General features: G+C 39.1%; 1 protein-coding gene across 7 annotated transcripts in view; it reads right to left on the bottom strand.

The window, feature by feature from the left end:
* Nucleotides 1-15,044, bottom strand: part of LOC131693630 (NAD kinase-like) — a 140,770-nt gene that overhangs the window by 79,473 nt on the left and 46,253 nt on the right. The window contains exon 1 of one of the 7 annotated variants that reach the window (XM_058981592.1): nt 7,556-7,699. The exons of 2 other annotated variants lie outside the window; for them this stretch is intronic. The gene's annotated coding sequence lies outside the window, so the exon portion shown is untranslated. Of the gene's footprint in view, nt 1-7,143; nt 7,700-15,044 lie in introns of those variants that run through there. 4 more of the 7 variants (XM_058981593.1, XM_058981597.1, XM_058981594.1 and 1 more) reach the window with 4 other exon arrangements.

Genomic DNA, 15,044 nt, shown 5'->3' with positions numbered 1-15,044 from the left:
CACTAGCTTTATGATACTTTTGCTTTTCTAAACAGTAATAAAAATCTCAACATTCAAGAACTTCACTTTGTCAGAAAATGTAGGGCCATCGGAAGCTAAAACTTCGTAAAATCGCACTCCTGGTCCTTTTTTCAGTGCAGTACTCTACGTCACTCGTTCAAATTTGCACCGCTCTTATGGTAGTCGGTATTTGCTAGTATTACTGTTCTCCCATCCATTCTGGTAGTCAAACGGTGGGATAGCAAAATTCTTACAAGTTTCCTATCTCATGCCTCCACGCGATTCTAAGTCTATTGATGACATTTGGTCCTTAGACCGCAGAATGAGAGGGTGCGAACAGAATGAGAGGGTGCGAACAGATCTAGTCGAGAAAACATTGCCGTAAAAATGAATAGTTGATCGGAAATTAGCCCCAATACGACTAATCTGACTAGTATCTATGAACACGGCTCAATACGTATTGAAAATTCGCCGCGTCTGTTTTTATGAACCTAATTTAAAGCTCCGTTATTGCTAACAAGCCCGTGCATCAGATTAACAATCCTTTATATTTCCCTTCAGTGTTCGGTATTATCGCTCGTATACTTGTATTCCACAAACAATCCGATATGGAAAATAAGAAATACTTTCCTTGATTTATAACATCTCGCGCTATTTTTGCCAGTATAATATGCTGTCACTTGGTAGTTTTCAAGCCAATAAATATATCGTAGAGAAGAAGTAGCGAGTTCTGTCCAAATACTGTTGCAATAAATAGTGATCCGGCCCATTACGCAGATAAGATTAGCTTTTCCAGGCAATACTCCCACGATCGGCTGTGTGGAGTTCAAATTGTTTTTGTTTAGGGAACATAGTATACTCTCGGTAGCCGGCTGCCCAGAGTTTAAAAATAACCAAAAACTAAACAAGATCATCTCTTTTTCGAGTGATCGTGCACTCGAAGACTAACTAAACAACTACCTAATAAAATATGCTTTACAGGTCGCATCGTTTGCTTGGAGCGAATCCTAGACCTGATACCCTTCCAAACCACCAACTCCGCGACACCTATGGAAGAGTCTGATGAATCGTCGTCCTTCCGTTAAGTAGGTGGAGCATCAACACTTCCTGTCTACCTTATCCTTTATCCTTCCCCGTGAACGATGGAGATGGGGGCGGCCGGCAATGATGGCTATCATGCTGTTGAGGTTTTAATATGGGTCGGATCGGTATGAATTCCTACTTACCACTTCCTAAGCAACTCTTATTAGATAATCAGCAGTCAAACATGATGAAGTCAGTGTGCAATCCGCCAAAATCATCGTCACAACGCAACGCAACGCAACGCAACGCAAACAAATAGTTACGGAGAGAGAATGAATGGATAAATATTTTAAGATATATGTATACAAGTAAGTAGAAAGGAGTGTGAAGTGCATAGGCTGCTTTGGTGATTATTTACATGTCGATATGACCAATGGACTTTAAGGGTAATGTTCCTCTTTCAGTGGATTGCTATGCTAATATATCTTCTTCAAATTTATAGCTTGCGATTAATTTTGATTCGTTCGAAGTTCAGAGATACAGATTAATGAATCCTATTTAAACCAGTATCATGAAAACGAAACGGGTAAAACTATCAGAATAAGTATGAAAATACATTTTGGGTAATGTAAGTGATCATTAAAAATGTTCTTGGTTACAAAAACTGCTTTCGGCGATTCGGGAGCTCATTAATATAGACATTAAAATGCTTAAAATTACAAATAAACCTTTTTGGTACAACAACAATTGCGGTCCATATTCTCACAGTCACGTCACTTATTTAATATCTAGATGGAAATTTCTTACTAATCACTATGTGGCGTGATTGTGAGAATAGGGTCATTTAAGTATTCGGTCACATTAATCGTGTAAGAGGTACCTTAGATGTTGCAGTACAACTCAGTACCATTTATTCGTACACAGTAATATTGTATGGCAAAAATGTAGTGAGATCAACAATCTTGCCAATGCATAGACTCTAAATGCAACCCTCGCTCATTTAGTTGGAGAATATAGAGCACTCAAATGAACATGTACCGAATTATCCTTCTCTAGTCTGCGACTTCTATAAAAACTTCAATTGAAGCTTTCTCATCGTAGCACAGTGGTCCCAAAGAGCAAAAAGGGGTTTTTTTAGATTGCGTCAAAACGGTTGACTTTATCAATATGGTGTCTTTGAGAAAGTTTCTTGGAGTAGAACTCCCCTTCTTTCTGTTTTATCCGATTGATGATTAATCTTCCTAAAAATGAGTTACGAAATTTATTTTCTCCAATAATTCAGATAGACAAATACTTACTTCAGCAAAGTTGTAGAGAAACTCGTTACAAATATTTTACTTGAAGACTTTAACTCTCCATCTTTTAAGGTTTTTGAGATATGGGACATTATTTGCGAAAGGCCTCTTAAAAACAGTTTTTTCATCATAAGTTTTCTTCTAGATTTTTTCCATGATATGAATGTTCTAGAACATTCTTTGGACTATTAAACTGCATTACTTTACCGAAGACGGAAACTTGCTATCGCTACTATGTGTGGAGATATTCACATTTTTTGATTGAAAATAGCTCTTTTCCAATGCCGATAACTTTTAAACGTTTTAACGCGTAGAGTGAATTCGCGCAACTGAAGTTTTCCCTATAAGTTAAAAGATACATTATACTTGCATCCCCCATATAGAGTTCAGGGGGACTGAACTGTGAGTTTTTTAGGACTTTTTATTACGATTATCGAGGTCCTTTCGCCTCCCTTTTGGGTTGGGAAAATTCCTTTAGGAAAATCTCTAAAACTATATGCGAAGTTGGGAATCGAACCCAGGTGAGCTGTGTACAAGGCAATCGATTTACCAACTACGCTATACCCGCCAATAATAGTTATTTTTCTTAAAACTCCATACCAATACAATATACATGCATTACAATAATATAATAACTAGTATTCTTAGCTTTCAAATGTCATATTTGAACACATGTTTCACTCAAGATTCAGCAAAGATACGAACAGATAAAAAAACGCTGGTATGTAATATGTCTTTTTTCAAAATTTCCATTTTCATCAATTGTACAGATAAGTCAAATATTTTTTCGAGATACTCTGGGAATTTCTCAGCTAAAGTATATATAAACATACAGTATAGAGTTGAATTAAAGTGGAGTTTATGAAATTTTTGATTTTTTGGCCACATGTCTTCCCATAGTACGCTGGCATACTGTGCCCATGTTTAAAGAGCGAACAATTTAGAATACATAACAAGCCAGATTCGATAAAAACTAAATTATTCCTCTTACATTATTATTTTTTGCATAACCAGCAAAGAAACTGAATAAGTCGGCCCTCTTTAACTTTGATCGGTAAACGTTAACTGAAAACGATTTAAAAAATTTACTACCGGTATAGATATTATGAACATGCCGTGTGGTATCCGGCGGGCTGAATCACTCTAAGTATTTCAGCCGAGAATTGAGCCACTGGTGTCTGCTCCCATGTCGTAAGAGGCGACTAGCAACAGATGTGGCTGTGGTCCACTAGGAGGTTAATAACTAGAGCTTCCATCCCGGGAATTTATTTCCCGAGAATCCCGGGATTTTTGGATTTCCCGGGATTCCCGATTCCCGGGAAATTGTGTTTTCTCATTCTCGGGAATCGGGAATCCCGGGAAAAAAGATTTTTAAATTATTCCAATAGACTTAGATCTTGCAAATGAAATTCTATAGGAAATATCTTTACCTGCAAACATTTGGAGTGAGTAGCGAATGCAGATTGTACTTTTCCAACTGATTTGCAGACCAATGGACTATATATCTTTAGGCTCACTGATATGTTTTCGTGATTTTTTAGGTATATAGTCCACGCCCTACTCAAACCAATGTCGATTTTTTCATTCAAAAATGGATTAATTTGCCGGCCGTTGTACCGAACCATTTCCTTACAGTAGCGTTAGTGATGCGCACGATGAGCCGATTGATCAGATTTTTTAACAGTTCTTTTTATAGTTTATTTTAATAGTTAGATCTTGAATGAAAGGGCTTGCAATCAAATTAGTAAGAGAAATTGCGTTACTTGCTTAAAAAATCGATGTGTGTTTGTTTCAAAACTTGGGATGGTTTGTAGTGATATCATGCTTAACGCAAACGCTATTTAAAATAAGCAATGTTTCAAGAACGTCTGCAGAAATATTTGGTCGGTTCATCGAATGCATATTTCGTCTTATTTGTTATACCGTAACTGTACTATCTGTAAATTTTTGAATGTATGAAAAGAAATACATAACGTTGTATCTGTCCAATATCATGCGCATCAACTCTTTGAATGTCGCTTTCAAGGATACAGGCCAGATTTTTGAAGGGATACGATCAAGCAATCCAGATACTTGCCCGTAACAGCAAATCGATGGTAGGCTTCATTCATCGCTGCACAATTCGTCGTTGCGTTGATTTTGATTTGACACTTAATTCGAAATGATGCTGATCCTACTGTGACGGAAATGGAACTTATTGACGAGTTATCAAATGATTGAATGATGTGTAGGCCACCAAATCGCTAACTTCTGACAATTGCTTTAGGACAGATGTACATGCAATCAAACGGCTTTGAAAACTTTTCAATTTATTCTTTTGTTTTCAAGAGAATCATTCACCTTTTTATTCTGTATTCCCGGGATCCCGGGATTTCCCGGGAAATTTATTATTTATTTCCCGAATCCCGGGAAGCTGAAAACCGTCCGGAAATGGAAGCTCTATTGATAACAGTCTATTATATTTCTCCTGACTAAACCAACCTAGAGGCCGTGTGGCATCCGGCGGGTTTAAGTATCTCCGCCAAGAATTGATCCACTGGGTTCCAGATCCCATGTCGTAAGAGGCGACTGAAAACAGGAGTCCTCGAGTCGAAGTGTTTCTTCATGCCGAGCACTGAATGGCTGGCATGATTAAAATATGCCAGTCGCGCACGGAGTGTCGTGGGTATTGTCTTTACTGTGTTAAGCGAATCTCTTATACAGTGGACGTTTGGTTCTTCGCAAATCGTGAGATTCAAATGATGGTCATGCTATAATGCCCACTTTGGGGTTCGCTATAGGCGATTATAAGCCAACGTATTTGGTATATTCTAGTAGTTGTACAATAAGTGCCGGTGATGAAATATACAATGCTCTGATCAACCATGGTTCGAGTAGCCCAAATTAATCTTCAGCATAAACGTACAGCAACTATAAATCTTCCCCGTCTTTTGCAGGAAGCAAAAGCTTTCATAGGTTCAAGAACCGTATTTCCATGACGGAAACTTTTATGTTGGAAAGCTACTTAACCCTATTATCGTAGCTTACAACAAAATGACATGACAAATCCACGCTGGATGCTTCGTGCATGCAAACTTGTGAATAGTGCTATCGACGCATATCTTTTATCCGACCTCAAACTCGTGATATTTGTGCTGTCACAGTCAATGTGAGTGTTGATAACATAAACAGGCAATACGTCTATTGTTCGGCATATTCGCCGCATAATTAATCATCACCTTATGATGATTTCAAATGGGTTTCCGCTCATAATCAACAGTGATGCAAATACACACCACATAATTTGAGGCAACTCAGATATCAATTTGAGAGGCACCGAATTGATGAACTGTTTAAGCAGCACAAATTTGCATAGACTTGATGTATCAAATCACCCAACATTTGTACGATCTAGCAGAGAAGAGGTGTTAGATGTAATTCTCTGCTCTGACTGTATTACGCGTGAGTTAGCAAACTGGCTCGTGCCCAACGAGCACGAACCGTCGGTATTATGGGATAATTCAATTTTGAATAAGTGGTAGGAAAAATTGGATTTAATTGCGTGGGTTTTTGGCTAGGTTGTAAATTCCCACTCATTTTGATGAAACCGTTGATGCGTGTAGATCCTTTTTGTATTTTCGGGGAAACGAATATTGAGTCACTTCGCACAACATCAGGTGTGAATACTGGCAGTTGCGTCGGCCCTCTTAAACTTTGATCGGTAAACGTTAACTGAAAACGATTTAAAAAATTTACTGCCAGTTCAGTTATTATTAACATCTAGATTTTTTTAATTCGTGGGGAGTTCGGCAAAAAAGGTATCTTGATGAGTTTGTTGCCGACTGTTTTACTGTACAAAATACTAGAAATTTATTATTATAATCAGTGATACGGTTTACAACTGTTTTTTTAAGAACGCAACCAAAGACAATGAACACGCAACTCTTTAGGTATGCTTTTATTTTCTACACATGCTGCTGGTAGTGTAGGTGTTTTGATTCCAAGAATTCGTAAAACGAGTTCGCCGAAAACAAACTGCATTCCATGTGGGAAACAACGCAAAATCGGCTGTTGTATGACCTGTCCACATTCCAGCCGAAGCTGACATCAGCTATTCACCAAAATGTCATTCGTCACATTCAGGGTCATCATGATAATAACTACTTTCACAAAGTTTTAATTATTGCATGACGACTTTTTTCCTACCGTGTGTCCCTCATCGTCGGTCAATGTGGTTCGTTTTTGTTGTTTTTATTTAGCACATGAAAACAAAATATGACTGCTGCTAGCTGCTAGCTCGAAGTGAGTGTATTTGTAGTGATCTCATCAGACACACAATTGTAATCAAATGTGACAGAAGAGTAGTGGTAGTCGTAGATGCTGTCGTTATTTTGTCATTGCGACAACATATTAGTTGCCAAGTATGTAATTAAATAGATACATCGCCACGAACCGTCACGACAGGATAGGTCAGAATAGCGATTAACGCAAAGTGTCTGCTGGTCACGCCAACGGTATAACGCCCGTTGTACTTTTATATAAAGCGGTCAGTAGAGCCACGCGCTTCGTTTCCCCCCTTCCAAAAAGTGCTGATGGAATCGAAAGAAATATTTCGCGAACATCGTGTTGACGTATGTACCTATGTATGTTCCCCCGATTCAATGTTCATGTGTGAGTTGTTTTCGTTTTTAGTCACAACTTTGCCGATGGACTAGCGAAGCGGGAGGCAGTCAAACCTTAATTGAAATGTCATAAATCTAGCGGCTTGATAGTTTGTAAGTCTGAATGCACTTGAATCATATATCTTCGACGCAGACTGCTTGTGTGGATTACTAATAAAACTCACTAGAGCGAAACATGCCTCGGGGCTCCGCGACGAACACATAGAACCCGCGTCGTACACTTAACGCTTGAAAGCGCAATCACTGTAGATGAAAACAACGTTGAAGCGACGGCATCAGCGGCGGTTTCGGCACAGAAGCCAATTATTTGTTATATTCCTCAAACCTTCCTCTACTCCACCTTTCCCAAATCGGCGGGCAAAATTTTAATTTCGTTATTAGACCAGCCTCTTGGATACCACTGTGAGCACTTTCATTTAGCTAAACTATCACCCAGTCAGTTTAGACGTTACACAGTCTGAGGAATCCCCTGCGATTTCGTCGAGACAACTAAGCAACTATACGTCCTCCGCGGTTTTCCGAGAGACTTGCGAAGCTGTCGTTCAAAAACGAGTACCACAGAACCCGATTGATCACCTGTAGCTGATGTATCTTGGTTGACCGCATGCACTAATGACACTTTCAGGGACGACCGTTCGATTTTCAACTAGATATATCACAGAGCGCGCCCGCACCGCCACCTTTGTCGATGGCCAGTCTCGCGATCACTACTATGCGCCATGGTACAGCGTTTGAAAACACTATAGACGGTACCCCCTTACTCATTCACTCGCTCAGTCAGTCAGTCAGTCAGTCAGCCAGTCTGTACCCGACGGCACTCGGTCCGTTGATTGGGAAGCAAACAGATCGAGTGAGAGGGAGTGAGAGAACAACTAATTCCTTCAGTACCTGTATGGAGACGCGTGGCGACGCCGGTACCCATTCGCTCACGGCGTCATCACTCTACGCTCTTGTTCAAACATTGCCGTTCTTTCTTCAGCGAACGTCACGTCGTCACCACGGCGGCTTGCGGCGCCCTTGGCGACGTAGTGGCACGCAAACAGTGCGGTACAGGTGTTTTACTCACGACTGACCGGTATGTTGGTATGTTGCGTAGAGTCTGGAAGCGAATAATTGTAAACAGCCGGCTTTAACCGCTAATGCAACTACTGGCGAGTAGGTGTCGCTATTTTAATGGATTTCTTTGAAATAGGTGTATACGTTTCATATACTTTCGGGGGTTAGTTCGATATTGCTCGTTATTGAACATAGAGTTTTATAGGGTAAATTATCTTAAGTGGAACAATTTACTATTTTTAAACAGTATCTTCGATGATCATTTGGTTTTCGGTCGTGAAAAATGATATCAATCCAACAAGCAGTGTGATTTCTTGTAATACTAAATACAGTCATTATCCACAATTGGCCTGCGTTAAGCCAAACCGAACTGAGCGCCAGTTTTTTTTCAAAATTTATTCATGTTACATTGCATTTTTAGATAACTTACCATTAACATAGCAAGTTAAGGAACTGTACTCTTTTTGTTCTATAGAATGTAATCTATGCATGTACCTATGCATTTTTAAAACTGTCAATCCAGACTGTTATAAGTGAACAAATATATCATTTCATATTAATGTATAAATCTTGTATCTTTTTTGTATTTTTCTTGTTTTTTTGACACGACTTATTGCATTAGCTTGACTGAGCCGTATATATTTTATATATATAATAGTAGTTAAATATAAGAAAAACATTAATCTAATGATGATCCCTGGAATCTCGCCGGCGCAATTTATCCGTTTGAAGGAAGTTTTATTCCTTGTTTGGCTGTTTTAGCATTGTATGCTAGTTGATGTTGGTGTTGCAGAACTGATTTTACGTTGCTTGTTGAGTAGGTTGCTCAAATTGGATGGGAAGTTGCGGTTTTGCAGATGGTAAGGATGCCGAATGTTGCTTGGTTCTACATCATCCACATGTTAAAATTATATAGTTGTGTCCATTCCAAGGTTTTTCATTAGATTTAATTAAAAGTGTTCCACTGTCCGAATTGAGATACTACTAAAATCGATCATCATCATAATCGAACAGGTATTTTTCCTTTCTCGACAAACACATGATTAGAGCTTGAGCTTGAGCTTGTGCGACCACCCCTGGCTGCTACTCCGTTATCGATCTGGACTAGCTGAAGTTGCATAGCGAATCAGAAGTTAATTATAATTATGCTTGGGAGTAGCGAAACATCTTTCAATGTGCAACTCCTTAAGTGTTTATTGCCGGCCAGGCCCGAACTTAGATCGCGGAAGGAAAGGGAAGGAATGTTAGTCCGATACTTGCTTTCGCTAGAGGCCGTAAATACCACTGCGCACTCCACAAGTATCACGGGAGGAGGATATTTATTAGTAAGTATAGAAGTTGGATTCTACATCTTCTTTACCGACGCCAGAGAGGTGACTCCATTATCTGGACTAGATGTATCGATCCATCAACTCATGGACCAGGGACCAACGACTTTACTTCGCATCCGAAGGAAGACGTGACCACAGATTTTTTTCACCTCAGAAAAATCTCAACGACCTCGGCTGGGATTGAACCCAGGTCAACTGGAATATGTGGCTGTCACGCTTATCACTCAACCACCGGCGCCGGCAGCCTTTCTCGACAAACACATGATTAGAGATTAGAGCGTATCAAGCAACTGCCAAAACATACCAAGTGTTTTCCCAACAAATCTGTATTATTTTAAGAAAAGTCTGGAATTGTCGGAAAGGCCTAATTTTTTTTATGAAGAAGCAACATAGCTCATCTATGGGCTGTATTTGTTGAAATTTACTAACAAAAAATATTTGCATGTTAACAAATATATTTCGGCTTACTAAAAATTCGGCAATTCCGCTGCCAATCCGGCCAATTTAAATGCCTAATTTTCAACATAGAGTATGTGTATTAAATTTGAATCTCTAAACTTTCACCATCTTGGATTCCTGGAACTTCCAACTGATAAAAGATATGACAAAATTTCTTTCAGCCAAAAAACTTGGGTATATTGTATTTCCAGCAATTCTATGAAGTATTGTTTTAAAAATTGTAACTCAAAAGGTGGTTTAAAAATTAACGATGCATTCTTGAAAATTATTTTGTTATTTTTCAAATTGTCTGGATAAATCTGGACAAATTTTCTGAAATCTGGATCAGATACAGAACATAAATCTGTATATTTAAACGACGTTTAAAAATCTGAAAGAATCCAGATAAATCTGGAAAGTTGGCACCCCTGCATCACTACACACTTTGAATGGAATTTTGGGACAAAGGTTACTCGCCAATCATAGATTTTGGTGGTAAAAAGAAAATATAACTACTAAAGGGATCGCTGCTGTCTCCATGTATTCACGAACTGAAACATGGGGTCTCGCTCTGCCATATTGTATCCCATTACTTTGACATATGTGTACCCATATATGTGTATATGTGTCAAACAAACTAATGAGTTGCGTTCCGTTGTGACGATGATTTTAGCGGATTGCACCGTGACTTCATCATGTTTGACTGCTGATTATCTAATAAGAGTTGCCTAGGAAATGGTAGGAATTCATACCAGTCCGACCCATATTAAAACCTCAACAGCATGATAGCCATCATTGCCGGCCGCCCCCATCTCCATCATTCACGAGGAAGGATAAAGGATAAGATAGACGGGAAGTGTTGGTGCTCCACCTACTTAACGGAAGGACGACGATTCATCAGACTTCCATTGGTGTCGCGGGGTTGGTGGTTTGGATGGGTATAAGGTCTAGGACTCGCTCCAACCAAGCGATGCGACCTGTATGGCGTATTTTATTTTATAGTTGTTTAGTTAGTCTTCGAGTACACGATCACTCGAAAAAGAAAAGATCTTGTTTAGTTTTTGGTTCTTTTTAAACTCTGGGCAGCCGGCTACCGAGAGTATCCTACGTTCCCTGAACAAAAGCAATTTGAGTTCCACACAGCCGATCGTAGGAGTATTGCCTAGAAAAGCTAATCTTATCTGAGTAATGAGCCGGTTCACTATTTATTGCAACAATATTTAGACAGAATTCGCTACTTCTTCTCTACGATATATTTATACTACCGAGTGATAACACACTATACAGGCAATGTCATCAATAGACTTAGACTCGCGTGGAGGCATGAGATAGAAAACTTGTGAAAATTTTGTTATCCCACCGTTTGACAACCGGCTGAGTGCTAAAGAGCGACGGTAAAAAAAACTATGCCAAAAGCAGAATGCTTGCAGCGGCTATACGTCGGAAAAGAGTACTATATAAGAGAAAAGAATTCATCGGTATAAGAAACATGGGTACAATGAAATAAAGAGCACGTCGTTTAGCATAAGTTCATTTGGCATAAGTTCGTTTGGAATAATGTTCATTTGGCATAACAGCAGCTGACACATGCTTTCGTTCGTTGGCCACGCCACATCACCCCAATCCCGGTGCCGCTCGACATCGCTCAGCTCCGTCGGACTTAAAACCCCTGTGTTTGAGTAATCCGGGCAAACGAGTGGATCACAGGTTTTCTTGCAAGGGCACGCCGCTTTCGATGTCGGGTCGACTGCTACCAAACCCTGCTCGCTTATGCGACAAAGCCAAGGGCTATATGGTATATAGATTCAAAGAACTGTTCATGTTTGAAAGAAGAATCAACCCTTATGTTTAAGTAAACCGAGCAAACGAGCAGTTCAACAGTTTTCTTGCGAACTCATTTGGCATGCAGACCCAAAGAACTGCTCATGTTTGAAAGAAGGAGTCAACCCCTAAGTTTGGGTAAACAAGGAGATCATCAGTCCACTTGCGAGGGCTATCCAGGTAATAAATTCAAAGAACAGCTCATGACTGAATAAAGGAATCCACCCCTATGTTTCTGGCAAATACATAAATATATCAGAAAGAAACACAAGGGTTTACTCATTTCTTAAGATATGAGCAATTCATTGGATTTATATACCAAACAGTCCTCGGTGGAAGCCAAAGGCCGTCGGCACACTGTTAAAAATTCTCTGGAGTCTGGTAACAGCGCTCTGGCAACCATAGTTGGTTCTCCTGAATGGAACTCGCAGAAGAGAGTTATTACGTAGAGCTCGAAAACAGGCTTGAAGATCCAGACGTCCGAGGATTGTAGGGCAATCCACTCTGGCTGAGAGTAAGTCCGAGACGAACAGGGCTCGAGAGCAGTCCCTCCGAATGCTGAGTGTATAGAGATATATTAACTGACAGCGGTTTTCATAGCTTGGCAGTTTCGCCATGGGAGATGTCAAATGGCGAAGCGTATTAACCGGCGTTGGACAGCCTCGAATCTGTCAATCCAGTTCTGGTAATGCGGATTCCAAACAGCAGAACAATATTCTAACGTTGAGCGGACCAACGCGCAATAAAGCGATTTAAGACAGTATACGTCCCTGAAGTTTTTCGCTATTCGGAAGATGAACCCAAGCTGCCTTGATGCTTAATCTACGATGTATGAAGTATGTGGTTTGAACATTAGTGCTGAATCCATAATGACTCCGAGATCCTTGATGTGAGAGTGTCTTAGAATACTCGAGTCGAAGAAATGGTAGTTAAACTGAGTCGGATGGCGTTTCCGCGTGAACGTAGCGATATGTGTACTGGGGCAATATGTGTCCAACAAACTAATTAGTATAAAAACCGGAAAAAATATATCCGAATCTTACAAAGTAGTTTTTTTATTTATTTTCAACCGGTTTTTGAACAAGAGGTTTAACCTTGTCGAGTTTTACGGATTAGATCTTTTTAAACGATTCTTATGCTGAAGGAACTCTGTCCGATTTTTACACTTGACGTTATTTCCGATGTTTATATTCTAATATTTTTGAAACGAGTTTTACGAAGCATGTTCTGTCTTTGCGATTTTTATTTTCGGTCGCTCAATTATACTATGCTCGATGCTCGAAAATTCGTAGTAAATTTTTCAATATTTCTCATGGCATGTTCGATATTAGTGGGACAAGGTTATATGAAAAAAATAAAATTTTGCTCCGAGCAACTTTTTGGGTACCATTTAGGCTTTAGAACAACTGTGCAAATTCTTAGCTCGATCGGTGAAACTATATTTTTGCGCCTATTGTTTAAAGTTTACATGGGATTTCATATGGGGAAACTGACTTTCACAAAATAATTCTTCCGGGCGTCGCCCATAACCTCCTAAAAATAAATCGATATGTTGTTTTCATAGGAAATTATTCAAGGAACCAAAGTCTCGAAGACCGTAAAACGATCTGACGCTTGTGGAAATTGATGCTCTAACGATTGATGAAAATTTCAATTATCAAGCATCACTACTGCTGACGATCGAATTATATACAACATTTTTAACTCTCTCTTATTGTGTACAAAAAACCTCATCTTATCCCTCAAAACTCTTGTGGTGGGACCAAACAGCTCAGGTTATTGATTTGGACCCAATAAGAGCAAGCAAAACTACAAGGGGCAGCCCTATGGGGTTGCACGAGCTGTAGACGTAGAACTATACTACTTAATGTAAAATATTTATTTTCATAGTACATTTATAGCAATAATAAATCAAACATATTTCTTACGTATGGTTTAATCACAACCAATCAACATCCAATATTACATATTGAACCAAACCTTCTTGGTTATCAGGTCATTTTATTTGTAAGTAGGTGATCGAATCCGATTAAACTTATTTAAGAAGATCTGAAGAAAGTACAGAAAACTGTGACCGAACTAATATCTGGAACTAAATCTTTATAGAATAAGATTAGCTTGTAAAATTTTTTCGATTGTGTGTGGTAAAAAACCCGGACCAGTGAAGAAAAATCAAATTTTAGACAATATAATCACATTTCATGTATAGACCATGCATTCTAGTTATATTTTGCCATTATTATAACTTTCCTAAAGTAGGCATATAAATATAGCGCATGCATTGGTCTTAATCATATATCGAAACTATAAATATATAAGAATCGAAAACACTTTTATATATGCACAAGATGCGTTTTTGCAACGGTTTTTCAAGTGGCAGTGTATTCATTCATAAATAGGCTTTGTAGTATGTACCTATTAGTAGAATCAAAGTACTATAGGCTGAGTGGAAATGAATCACGTGATGGGGAAATGAATCAATGAATTGATCGAACGTAAATAATAAACTTTCGTTGTGCAATTTAGTAACAAATTAGATCCATCTACCTACACATTCGCCCCAAACATTAAACCCAAGCGCACAAAGCAAAATGAATCAACGCTGATGATGATGGGTAGAGCGAAAGAGACAACTAATACCACTACACTATGGTAACCGTGTTTGCAAATGGAGCTCGCATGTACAAACTATTTTGTGTACGAATAATTATACATAAAAATGTGCTGGAAACGAGCACAACACAAAAAAGCATACGGACAAGCTCATTCGCATTCACTGGGTAGCGTACCTCCACAGGCAGTGTAACGGACTTCTAACTCAGCTACACTGGCTGTAAAAGCACACAGCGCAGTGATCTGCTTCGCCTGCCGCTCAACAGGCGACTGAGCTGCTTCGGCGAAATCCGTCCGTTTAAATAGTCGATGATGACGTCATTCATAGAAGCGTAGCGCGCTAGGTATACAAATCTGTCGTGCTGGACTAGGGAAGCGTTATCTTCTGTGTGTAAATGCGCGATATTTTGACTAGGTTGTTCATTATTTAAATTTTTAATGCCATGATATCAAACATCTTTGGGTTTATCTATTGGAATCTATTCTTAGAAGTATTTCGGGGCGACATGCGCAAAAAATTTGAAAATTTATCGTGAGATGGCTGAATTATATGCGTTTAAAATTGGACAACTTTTCGTTACATACCATTTTTGTAGAATTTGCAACGTGCACCCCTATATCGAAAACAAAGACGTAGTCCTACGTCAAAAAAAAATTGCATTTAAATTGAGATCCACCAGTAGGGGGATCAGATCGTTTCGTGGTCTTCGAGACTTTGTTTCTTTGTTAAATTTCCTATGAAAACCACATATCGGTTTACTTTTAGGAGGCAATGGACGACTCCTGAAGGAGTTTTGTGAAAGTCA

This window comes from Topomyia yanbarensis, chromosome 3, assembly GCF_030247195.1.
Source record: "Topomyia yanbarensis strain Yona2022 chromosome 3, ASM3024719v1, whole genome shotgun sequence".
NCBI lineage: Eukaryota > Metazoa > Arthropoda > Insecta > Diptera > Culicidae > Topomyia > Topomyia yanbarensis.
This window is presented reverse-complemented; position numbering and strand designations above follow the sequence as displayed.